A 12,224-nucleotide genomic window follows, 5' to 3' on the forward strand; every position below is an offset into this window, starting at 1 on the left:
TTACTGTAATATTTTATGTAGTGGTAATAGTAGCTCAGATACGGTTAGTAATTTGCCTCTTTTCACTTAATGTCACTTCAAAGGCGTTCCTATTGATTAAAATGCACCATTGAGTCCTCACCTTCAACCCCAGCCCAGGGTCCCTCTAGGGAAACGCTTACGGGTTACTGCAGAAACCCCTCTCTGAGAGAAGCGGCCAAGGTGAGGGAGTTCCCAGCTGTCTCCCTCCGCTGCACAGCCATGCCCAGAGAGGTAGTTCACACCTCTACACAAGTTATTTTCAACCAAAATGGTGCTTCACTACTCCCCCAGGATGCCCTCCTCCTCCACTCAGCAAAAAAACCAACCCCGGGTGGCAGACGCACAGAACCTGCCAAAGTGAGGAGTCATTGGAGCACATTCACTGCCATCCTTTGTGGTGGGCTCAGAGTCCGGACGGGCCAGGCTGCCAGTTGGAGAAGGCTTACTGCTGCCTTACCCACAAAGAGTCTCTGCTTCTCCGAGGAGGAAGGTTTACTATTCTGCCCTCTGCCCCCACACATCCTGAACTTATGCAGGGAGCCCCTAAATGAGCCTAGGGGCGACACCAAAGCATCCCTGATCCGGGGAGCCCAGGATGCGCCTGTGAAAACTTCGCAGGAGAGAGTGGCTTGTCCCTCCCACTGCTCCAGCTTGGGGCACTGCCCTAGGGATTCACGAACTGGCCAGGCTCTGTAGCGACCCAGGGATTTAGGCAAAATGGGTTGAGCCTCAGGGAGGTGGCCTGAAGCCCCCTACAGGCTGGCAATAGCGGATCCCTGGCTACCACCTTCCTTGGAAGCTGCACTTTCTGCCTAAGGGAGAGGGAGTCCTCTAGTGGAGGAAACGTTTTCTGCAGTATTTAGGGGATCTCAAACTTGGACGACTCTTCTTTCCTTTCCTGGGCCTACCTTCCCTGGTAAGAGAAAGAGCAGCCTTGAGGTCATCTGTCTGCCTGGGACATTGATGAAAGTCGCACCCAAAACTATGGTTTCGAATGTGCGAACTACGTGATTTTAGCTTTATTCATTTATGTTCAATCTAGGCTGTCTCTCCTGGGAAGCATAAAGGGCATAGGGCAGGGGAATCATACATCTCTATGCTGGAATCATTACTCTGTTTTCTGGGTAACTGACATTGGGAAAGTTACTTAGAGAGCCTTAGCTCTCTACAGAACACAAGGATCATAACATTTTTTAAAAAACGTTGCCTTGTTGATTACATAAGGAAATACCTATAAAGGGCATAGCACACTGCCTGGCATACAGTACACACTCAACAAATGGAGCTGTGATGTTTCATTTATTCAACAACAAACTTTTATGGAACAGTGTGAGGAATATAAGAATATGAAATTGCTGGGACATCTAGGTGGCTCAGTCAGTTAAGTGTCCAGATCTTGATTTCGGCCAGGTCATGATCTCAGGGCCGTGAGACGGAGCCCAAACCTTTGGCTCTGTGCTGGGGTGTGGAGCCTGCTTCAGATTCTCCCTCTCCCTCTGCTTCCCTCCACCACCCCTCACCCCCGCTCACATGTGCATAAGTTCTCTCTCTTTAAAAAAAAAAATGACGTTCTCATTATAACAACTACAAAAAGCACTTTGTTGTGACTTATTATAAAGCTCATATGACTAGCTTAGATGAAGCAGACAAGAAATTCAGATGAGAGAGAAGTGAATTCTGAACAGATCCTCATGGAACAGAGAAGCTGGATTTGGATTTCAACTGGATATTGATTTGCTGGAGGATTCTAAGTGGAGGTTTGAGATTCCAGGATGAAGGAGTGAAAGTTTGTGGGTAGGGGGAAGATGGGAAGTGTTTGGAAGGCAGTAGAGTAGAGGAACCCATCATGATTTGAAAGTCAAGTCCATGAATGGGGATGGTGAGAAGAGAAAGCAGATACTAGATACTGGTGCTGGGGCCACTCTTTTAAAGCTGAGGGCTACTGGCTTTTATCAGTAAATGTGTTTGGGGTTCCAAATCACCTTAACCACAAGCTTCTGAATAATGGGCGAGTAAAGGGGTACCAAAGGGGGGAAGGGGCGTAGGACTAGTAGGTGTTTTGGGAAGACATAGATAGGATCCTTACACCACATGGCAGATAGCTTTCCTTATTTTGTATAGACGAGGAGGTCCGGACTTAGAGAAGTCAAGTGACTTGCCCAGAAAGTCACCCTGCTACAGTGGCATTACCAGGGCTCCAAACCACATCTGCCTGATGCAGAGCAGAGAGCCCTTCCTGCCCCAGCATGCTCTACCCTCCAAGTCTTCCAGAAGGCTGACTTTCCAGTGCAGGGACTGCGTTGTCCATGAATGACTCACGAGGAGTCATGTTCCTTCCTCTGCAGGTTCACCCTGTTTCTTCAGAGAAAGGATGTTCTCCAGCATTCCCAAGGTGGTTTGTATCAGATTTCTTCACTTCCCCATCCCCCATAAGTCAATGACAATGGTAGCGGTAGCATAGCACGGAGAACACATTGTGAAGTCTGCTTAGCCTTAAAACAATTGTGATGGGCCGCCTGGGTGGCTCAGTGGGTTTAAAGCCTCTGCCTGCGGCTCAGGTCATGATTTCAGGGTCCTGGGATCAAGCCCCCACATCGGGCTCTCTGCTCTACGGGGAGCCTGCTTCCTCCTCTCTCTTTGCCTGCCTCTCTGCCTATTTGTGATCACTCTCTCTCTGTCAAATAAATAAATAATCTTAAAAAAAAAAAAAAAAGGTTAGGGCTAAATAGATACACAAACAGGGGCAGTCGGGAATAAGACTAAGAGAGTGGCACATTCCAGAGCTGTGGCACTGAGACACAGGGGAGGGGACCCCACCCTCAGACTGGGGTGGCTGTGTTTGAGCTGAAAACATCAAAGTAAATTCCAGGGGCTTATCACTGCTCTTGAAATGCTGATGAGCTCTCTAAAAATTTAAATCATTCCTTTTGGTCTAGGAAACTTATTTTTTTTCTGCTTTTATTTTTAAATTTCAAAGTTTAATTTTAAAATAAAAGTGTGTCTTGTCTTGGAACTAGAATAGCCACAAGCCAACATAAAGCAAGAATTGCTGGGTGACTCCAGCTACCCCAGCCCCATAGCAGAAATCTACAATGTGAAATTTACATTTATTTCACACCCAGAGAAGGAACCTCTGAACTGCAAGGTTATACAGAGAAGGATAAGGAGGTTTTGTTTTAAGCCAGATTCTCCTTTAACAAATCAACTTAATCTGGGCATTAGCAAGAATAATAGTGACAACATGGAACAACTTATATATATAGAACCACCTTCAGAAAACAAAACAGTTACTCTAAGAGCCAGATCTTTAAATCATCTTTTTGTTCCCCGCCTGTCACACTCCACAGCACAATGCTTTATTAAACCCCTGATGAATGCTGAAGAGCTGAGAATATTGGAAAGAATCCCCACACCCTGCCACCAAGCTGGATTTTCATTTACAAAATGAGTCCAAAGAAATACAACACTGAGGGGTGCCTGGGTGGCTCAGTGGGTTAAAGCCTCTGGGTCAGGTCATGATCCCAGAGTCCAGGGATCAGCGCTGCATTGGCCTCTCTGCTCAGCAGGGAGCCTGCTTCCCCCTCTCCCTACCTGCCTCTCTGCCTACTTGTGATCTGTCTGTCAAATAAATAAAATCTCTTAAAAAAAAAAAAAAAGAAAGAAAAGAAAGAAGAAAAGAAAAGAAAAGAAACACAACACTGAAAATTACCCATCACTGCCTTTACCTGATTTTTTTTTCTCATATTATTTTATGAAGCCAACCCTACGGTTCAGCTAATTTTTTCCTCTTTAGTTGCATTACTCAGAATTTACTTCAATAAGAATCAAAGCAAGTATTTATTATTTCCTGCATACTTTACGTACATGAGTCAATTGATCCCCGCAGCAGACGTGTGAGAAAGTTTATCATAATAGCCACTTTATGAAAAAGGGAAACAGGATCTCAAAGGCAAGTAACTTGCCCAAGGTCAAACAACTCCAAGGGGCAGAGCCCAAGTCAAAACCCAAGTACGTATTTGTTTATTAGACCATACCGTCCGATCTTGAACATTATACTATTTACATTTGCCCTTTTCTCAAATCTGTAGTGGTTTGGGGGATTCATAGCGTAATTTCAGAGCGGTGGCCATCCCGTCCAGCTTGGTGATTGACTTTGAATAGTTTCCTTTCTTCCCTTCCCAATGAAAAACCCCATGTGGGAGTGCTATGAGGGACCCAGAAAGCCACGTGTCAAAGTCACAGAGTCTCAGAGCACTTGGAATTGTCCCACATGCTTGCATGTTCTGTTTTTGTTTTTTCTTTTTTTTTTTCTCTTTGCATTTAGTTTGAGAAATTGCTATTGGTATATTTTCAAGCACACTGATTTTTCCACAGCTGTGTTAGGTTTGCTGATGAGCCCATCAAAGATATTCTTCACTTCTGTTACACTGTTTGTTCCTAGTAGTTCTTTTTGATTCTTAGAGTTTCCATCTTTCTACGTGCAGCCCCCATCTGTTCCCGCAGGTTTACTTTTTCCATTAGAGTCCTAACATCACAATCATTGTTATTTTCAAATTCCCCATCTCATCATTCCACATGTATGCCATAGCTGATTGCAGTTCTGATGCTTGCTTTGTTTCCTCAGACAATATTCTTCCATGCTTTTTAAAAAAGTTTTATTTATTTAAGTAATCTCTGCACCCATCATGGGGCTTGAACTCGTGATCTCAAGATCAAGAGTCACATGCTCCACCAACAGAGTCAACCAGGCATCCTTCTTTTGTGCTTTTTTAACATGCCTTGCAAATTTTGTTGAAAGCCAGACATGATGGATTGGATAAGAGAAACTGAGGCAAACAGGTGTCTAGTATAAGGCTTTGTGTTAATCTGTGGCAGCTGGGCTGTATTTAATAATTGGTATAGCTGTGAGTGCCAACGTCTTGTTTCCTCTAATTTCCTTGTTTTTCCTTCCTTTGTTATCTTTGGGTTTCCCTAAGAATTCCTTCTTAAATAGACTCTCTGATTTGCAGCTTTCCCAGTTATAATCCGCTGTTACTATCTAAGAGCCTATTGATGTGGTGGAAAGATGTTGGGAAGGGAAGTGTTCCATAATCTTCTGATTAAATCTTATTTTTTTAGCAGTCCCGCGTCCCTGGGTGGTGACCTTTAGAAGCATTTCTCAGCCTTTTTTCTCCCTTCTTTTACATCAGACACAGAGGAAAGACAGTGTCAGAACTGGCTAATAGCTCTTCCTTCAGGAAAGAAGAGGCCCCCTGGAGGGCCCTTATTTTGGAGAACCCTCTGGACTTATTTCAAAGTGGTTACCATTCCAGAAACATAAGGGGAATCCTCTTTAGTCTTTACCATTGAGAACCTGGTGGGGTTCCTGGAGAGAAAAGCCATGAAATGATAAGGGCCCTTCTAAGACTGGGCTCTGCTATAGGCTGAATGTTTGCCCAATTTCATATTATGAAATCCTAATGCCCAATATGATGGTGTTAGGAAGTGTGGTCTTTGGGAGCTGATTAAGTCATCAGATCAGAGCCTTTATGAATGAGATTACTACCTTATAAAAGAGGCCCAGGAGAGCAGGACAAAGGCCCTCACTAGACCATGACCATACTGGCACATTGATCTTGGACTTCCCATTTCCAGAACGGTAAGAAATAGGAACTTTGCAGATTTAGTCAAATTAAGATGAGGCCATTAGGGCAGGCTTTAATCCAATATGACTGGTGTCCTCATATGAAGGGAGAAATTTAGGCACAGATACACAGGGAAAATGCCATGTGACAATGGAGGCTGAGGGATGTCTACAAGCCATTGACCTCCAAGGCTTGCCAGGAGCAAGAAGTGGGGGAAGAGGCAAGGAAGGATTCTTTGCTAGCAGCTTCAGAGAGAACATAGCCCTGCAGACAACTTGATCTGGACCTTTAGCTTCAAAACTGGGAAAATAAGGGGTGCCTGGGTGGCTCAGTGAGTTAAAGCCTCTGCCTTTGGCTCAGGTCATGATCCCAGGGTCCTGGGATCGAGCCCCTGCATCGAGCCCCACATCAAGCCCCGCATAGGGCTCTCTGCTGGGCGGGGGGCCTGCTTCCCTTCCTCTCTCTGCCTGCCTTCCTCTCTGCCTGCTTGTGATTTCTGTCAAATAAACAAATAAAATCTTAAAAAAAAAAAACTGGGAAAATATCCATTTCCATTGTTTTATAACACCCATTTAGTATTGTGGTCCTCAACCCTAGGAGGACCTTCTGTGGAAGGCCAAGCTTGCACCTTCCTGGGCTTACCTGATCTCTATTCAGACTGTGTCTTTCACCATCTCTATTCATGTTGTAACTCTCTATAAATAAAATGTAATGTGGAGAATTGATGGCAATTGTAAATGATTCCTGTTTACAAACATGTAAATGCATTTTCTCCAGTAAAGATGCAATTAATTTCATCCGGTGAAAGAGACCAGTCTTGCCTCTATGATAAGCAAATTCATCTCAGTATCCTGAGTGTTTGTATATGTGCTTGTTATTTGGATTCTCCTTGTTAATAATTTTTATATCTTACTGGTTCTCTCAGTAATAAATGAATCAAATAAAACTTTTAACATGTCTTTATTTTATATTAGCATGTCATGAGTTTACATTTCTTTCTTTCCTTCCTTTTTTTTACAATTTTACTTATTTATTTATTTATTTATAAGACTTTTATTTATTTATTTGACAGAGAGAGATCACAAGTAGGCAGAGAGGCAGGCAGAGACAGAGGGGAAAGCAAGCTCCCTGCTGAGCAGAGAGCCTGATGCGGGGCTCGATGCCAGGGACCCTGGGATCATGACCTGTGCTGAAGGCAGAGGCTTTAACCCACTGAGCCACTCAGGCTTATTTATTTATAAATAAATAAAATAAATTTTATTTATTTATTTTACAGAGAGAGACAGGGAGAGAGAGAACATAAGCAGGGGAGTGGATGAGGGGGAAGCTGACTTCCCATTGAGGAGGGAGCCCCTGTGGGGCTGGAGCCCGAAGTGGGGCTCAATCCCAGGAAGCTGGGATCATGACCTGAGCCGAAGGCAGACCCTTAACAACTGAGCCATCCAGGCGCCCCTACCTTCCTTCCTTCCTTTCTTTCTTTCTTTTTTTTTTTTTAAGATTTTATCTATTTATTTGACAGAGATCACAAGTAGGTAGAGAGGCAGGCAGAGAGAGAGAGAGAGAGGAGGAAGCAGGCTCCCTGCTGAGCAGAGAGCTGGTGGGGCTCGATCCCAGGACCCTGAGATTATGACCTGAGCGGAAGGCAGAGGCTTAACCCACTAAGCCACCCAGGGGACCCTATTTATTTATTTTTAAGATCTTATTTTTAAGATCTCTACACCTACCATGGGGCTTGAACTTAAAACCTTAACTTTACTATTCTGAAAAAGATACCATCTAGGTACAAAGTGTAAGGGGATAATATTTTGAAATGTCTACTGATATTTCTTCATTTTCCCTTGGTTCTTTCTCTCCATTTCCGTCAGCTAGGGTATTCATCATTCACTGCCTCAGGAGAGGCAGAAAGCAGAGAGAAAAAGGGAGTTGATTCTTCTCTTCAGTGTTTCCCAAAGCCTAACCCTTAGGGAGAGCTGAAGGAACTCAAGCATAATCCATAGATTTATCCATAGATTTGGAAGTTGGAAGAATATAGGAATCTGAGTTGTCTTTTTTTTTTTTTTTTTTTCCCAGATTTTATTTGTTTTATTCGACAGAGAGAGATAGTGAGAAAGCAGGAACACAAGCAGGGGGCAGTGGGAGAGGAAGAAGCAGACCTCCGGGGTAGCAGGGAGTCCAAACCTGGGACTCAATCCCAGGACCCTGGGATCATGACCTGAGCCAAAGGCAGATGCTTAATGACTGAGCCACCCAGGTGCCCCTGAGAAAGTCTTTTTTTTTTTTTTTTTTTTTTAAGATTTTATTTATTTATTTGACAGAGAGAAATCACAAGTAGATGGAGAGGCAGGCAGAGAGAGAGAGGGGAAGCAGGCTCCCTGCTGAGCAGAGAGCCCGATGCGGGACTCGATCCCAGGACCCTGAGATCATGACCTGAGCTGAAGGCAGCGGCTTAACCCACTGAGCCACCCAGGCGCCCAAGTCTTTTGATGCTCTGGAGGTCAGATTAATATTTCCAGACTTGGACCCCAACAGAGTGACAGAGGGCGGGGTGAGGAGGGCTGAACATAGCTGTGTCCATTCCCCCTGCCCCGAGCCCCAAATTGTGGTGGGTGGGACGATAGACTGCCCAAGAGGCAGAGAAATCTAGAGCAGAGTGTGTTTGCTGTTACTCTAGGTAGTAGGACCACCCTCCCCCGGAATTTAGATACACCCCACAGGAGAGGAACCACAAATTCTCTGAGATTAATTTACTACTGCTTCTTCTTCTCCCCGCTACCCCACCTCTGGGCTGAATGGGCGCTTGTGGTAAGAATCAAGTTCAGCTAGGAAAATCAGGTTCACAGTTTCAGATTCAGCCCCCTTACAAGAGCATCCCACTTCTATTCAGGTATCATCACTCATTTTACCTATTTCCTAATCTGGTGCACATTTGACAATCTTTTTGGGCCTCTCAGTATCCAAATTCCCTTCCAGCACAAGGAGAAGCAGAGCCAGCCTCCCTTTATAGAAACCAAAAGTCCCCAACTGGTTCCTGGGCTCCCTTGGCGGTGGGGCACCGGCATGGGATCCAGAGTCTGCCCATGGCCCGCATACCCCATGTTTCCAGCTAGAAGCTGGTGGCCCGAAAGCAGAGAAACCCTGGAGGCCCTCTGGTAGAGGCAGCTGGTGCAACAAGATGGCGCACTGCTAGAGAAACCCGCGGCCAAAAACCCGGGCGGAGCTGGTGGTGATGATGACTAGCGCTGGGCACTGGTGGGGTTGGAAGTGCACACCAGCACGGTGGTGAGCCCATTGCACCAGCCCTGCCCATGGCCCAGGTACCCTCCACTCCTAGCTGCAAAACTAAAGCTACATGATAATAAATCTAATAAATCCCTTTCCCACCTAGATCAGTCAGAAATGCTTTCTGTTGCTTGCAACTAGGGACCCTACCCTAGTCTATCCTAGACCAGACTATTTTTGAACTTCCAGATTGTTTGTGGGTTTTGGTTATTATAAACAGTCCAGAACAAACACATCTAAAGAGCTAACTTGGTATCCTTGTCTAATTATCTTATTAAGGAAAACCAAATGGTAGAATTGTTGGGGGACTCATACTTTTAAGGGTTTTGATACAGAAAATATTAAATATTGTAAGGGAGAGGAGATTCTCCTTTACTCTCTCGGTCTCTGGCTGGGCCCAAGGATTAAAACTGATAACCAGACAGATGAACAGGAGAGAAAAGCACACACATTTGAAGTTTTTACATGAACATGGGGGTCTTCACAAGAGAACGAAGACCCTAAGATGTGACCAGAGCAGGAAGCTCTTATACCTTTGAGACAAAGAAACAAGAAATTTGTCAAGTATTGACAAAATGGAGGGGTGTTGGGGGGTTGGGGGTAGGGGTAAGAGATGGTGAAGAAACTGGGAAGATAAGGGTTAATTTAGCACAAAGTTTGTTTATATACAGCCTTCTCTGCCCTAAATTTTCTGTCTCTGTTGATAAGGATGCCTTCTACCCTCTGGCCAAGGAAGGTCCCTTTCACATTGGATGTTTAGCTGCTTTCAGGAGGGTAAAAGAGGGTCAGATTATCCTTCTTGTACCTGCTATTTCTTAAGTACCTTTATTTATTTTTTTTTTAAAGATTTATTTATTTGACAGACAGAGGTCACAAGTAAGCAGAGAGGTAGGTGGGGTGGGGGGGGGAGGGGAGGGCAGGAAGCAGGCTCCCCGCTGAGCAGAGAGCCAATGCGGGTGCTCGACCCCAGGACCCTGAGACCATGAGATCATGCCCTGAGCTGAAGGCAGCGGCTTAATCCACTGAGCCACCCAGGCACCCCTCTTAAGTACCTTTAATTCAAAATAATCAATACGTCCACGTGGCATATTTTGGGCTGATGTATTCTGAAGCCCTCCAATTATATTCTCACCTGCAGTCTGTTTATGAGCCCGTCTCCCTACAGCATGTTACCCCAGAATTCATCTTAATAAGACTCATTTCTGTGTGTGTGTGTGTGTACGCGTGCGCATGCAAGTGGGTGCAGACCAGCTGGAATGCTATCTCCCTTCCATCCCTGGGGAGCCCCCAGGCCCTTTCTCCCAGACTTGCGGATCAACTGTTGCATTGTAATTCTTCATTGCGTAGTTTGGAGCTCCTCCTAACTCATATCCACTAGAATAATGTCATTAAACTGAAGCATGAGATGAATGAAAGAAAACCAGTCACGAATAAATGCCCTGTGTCACTCTCTCACCCAGGGGTGAGCCCTGTCCACTCCTCATATCCAGGCTAGAGGCTTACTGGTTGGCCACAGTTAGCTCGGGTGAGGAGGAGGGAGCCTGGGCAGGGCTGGGCCCCTGAAAGCATCCGGGTGGAAAAATGTCCAGCTACTCGCATGGGAGGCTGTACTTGCCCCGCCAAACCCCACCCCCAAACTTTTCCCTTTAACCTATATATAAGGGGCGCCTGGGTGGCTCAGTGGGTTAAAGCCTCTACCTTCGGCTCAGGTCATGATCCCAGGGTCCTGGGATCGAGCCCCGCATCGGGCTCTCTGCTCGGCGGGGAGCCTGCTTCCTCCTCTCTCTCTCTCTCTCTGCCTGCTTGTGATCTCTGTCTGTCAAATAAACAAATAAAATATTTAAAAAAAAAAAAAAAGAAAACCTATATATAAAAGGGAGCCACCAGATTCAGCCTGCACCACAGCCATGAGGAGAAAGGGGCTGTTCTCTGCTCCTGTGATTGAGGCTTTGCTGCTTCTCCTGTTGCCTGGGATTGCCTCCCATGTAAGTAGTGTTCGATCTCCCCTTGACACTTAAGGTGCTTTTTTTTTTCTTTTCTTTTTTTTTTTAAATTTATTTGACAGAGAGAGAGAGAGAGAAATCATGAGTAAGCAGAGAATCAGGCAGAGGGAGAGGGGGAAGCAGGCTCCCTGCTGAGCAGAGAGCCTGATGCGGGGCGAGGGGAGGAGCAGAAGAAGAGGGAGAGAAGCAGACTCCCTGTGGAACAGGGACCCCCCATGTAAGGCTCCATCCCAGAACTGTGGGATCATGACCTGAGCCAAAGGCAGACGCTTAACCAACTGAGCCTGTTTTCTGCCTATGTCTTCTACTAGTTAATATAAATGGGTTAAAAACAGTGGGTTCTCTGTGGCCTTCATGGCAAGGCCTTCATGGCAAGGAAAGGCAAGCCAAGACACAATGGGGCCTTCACAGCAAGGCAAAAAGGCAGTTCATCTGCCGGCACCCTGCATAGCCTAGAATGCTATGGGGAATTTGGGGGAAGGCAGGCCTCCCTCCTCCACAGGCCTTTTATGGTAGGGAGTGATCATAGTGATTTCGTTCAAGGGACGCCTCTGGTTGCCTTGACTCCAGGCACGTGGGAACACCACACAGGAATGGGGGTGGGACAGCACCCAGGAGTCGGGGTCGAGTGATTTTCTTGGTAATGAACCGTTTCTACTTTTCCAGGAACATGGCAGTTTCCTCTTCAGTTTCATCTCCCTTGGGTTGGCCTAACCCACTGGAAACATTTGGATTGTAAGATCTAAGGAAAAAGTGGGGCACCTGGGTGGCTCAGTGGGTTAAGCTGCTGCCTTTGGCTCAGGTCATGATCTCAGGGTCCTGGGATCGAGTCCCACATTGGGCTCTCTCTGCTCAGTGGGGAGACTGCTTCCCTTCCTCTCTCTCTGCCTGCCTCTCTGCCTACTTGTGATCTGTCTCTGTCAAATAAATAAATAAAATCTTAAAAAAAAAAAAGATTTTATTTATTTATTTGACAGACAGAGAGTACAAGTAGGCAGAGAAGCAGGCAGAGAGAGAGGAGGAAGCAGGCTTCCTGCTGAGCAGAGGGCCCGATGCCGGGCTCCATCCCAGGACCCTGGGATCATGACCTGAGCCGAAGACAGAGGCTTTAACCCATTGAGCCACCCAGGCACCCTAAATAAATAAAATCTTAAAAAAAAAAAAAAAAGATCTAAGGAAAAAGAAACTAAACCTTCTGTAACAATGCATGACCTCGATACTCCTTAGGAGACAAGGAAAAATGGCCCATTAACGGGACAGTATACTTTAATACGATCTAGATCTCTATCTCAAGAAA

The sequence above is a fragment of the Mustela putorius genome, unplaced genomic scaffold, assembly GCF_011764305.1.
Source record: "Mustela putorius furo isolate JIRA1106 unplaced genomic scaffold, ASM1176430v1.1 tig00537293_pilon_pilon_pilon, whole genome shotgun sequence".
NCBI classification, from domain to species: Eukaryota; Metazoa; Chordata; class Mammalia; order Carnivora; family Mustelidae; genus Mustela; species Mustela putorius.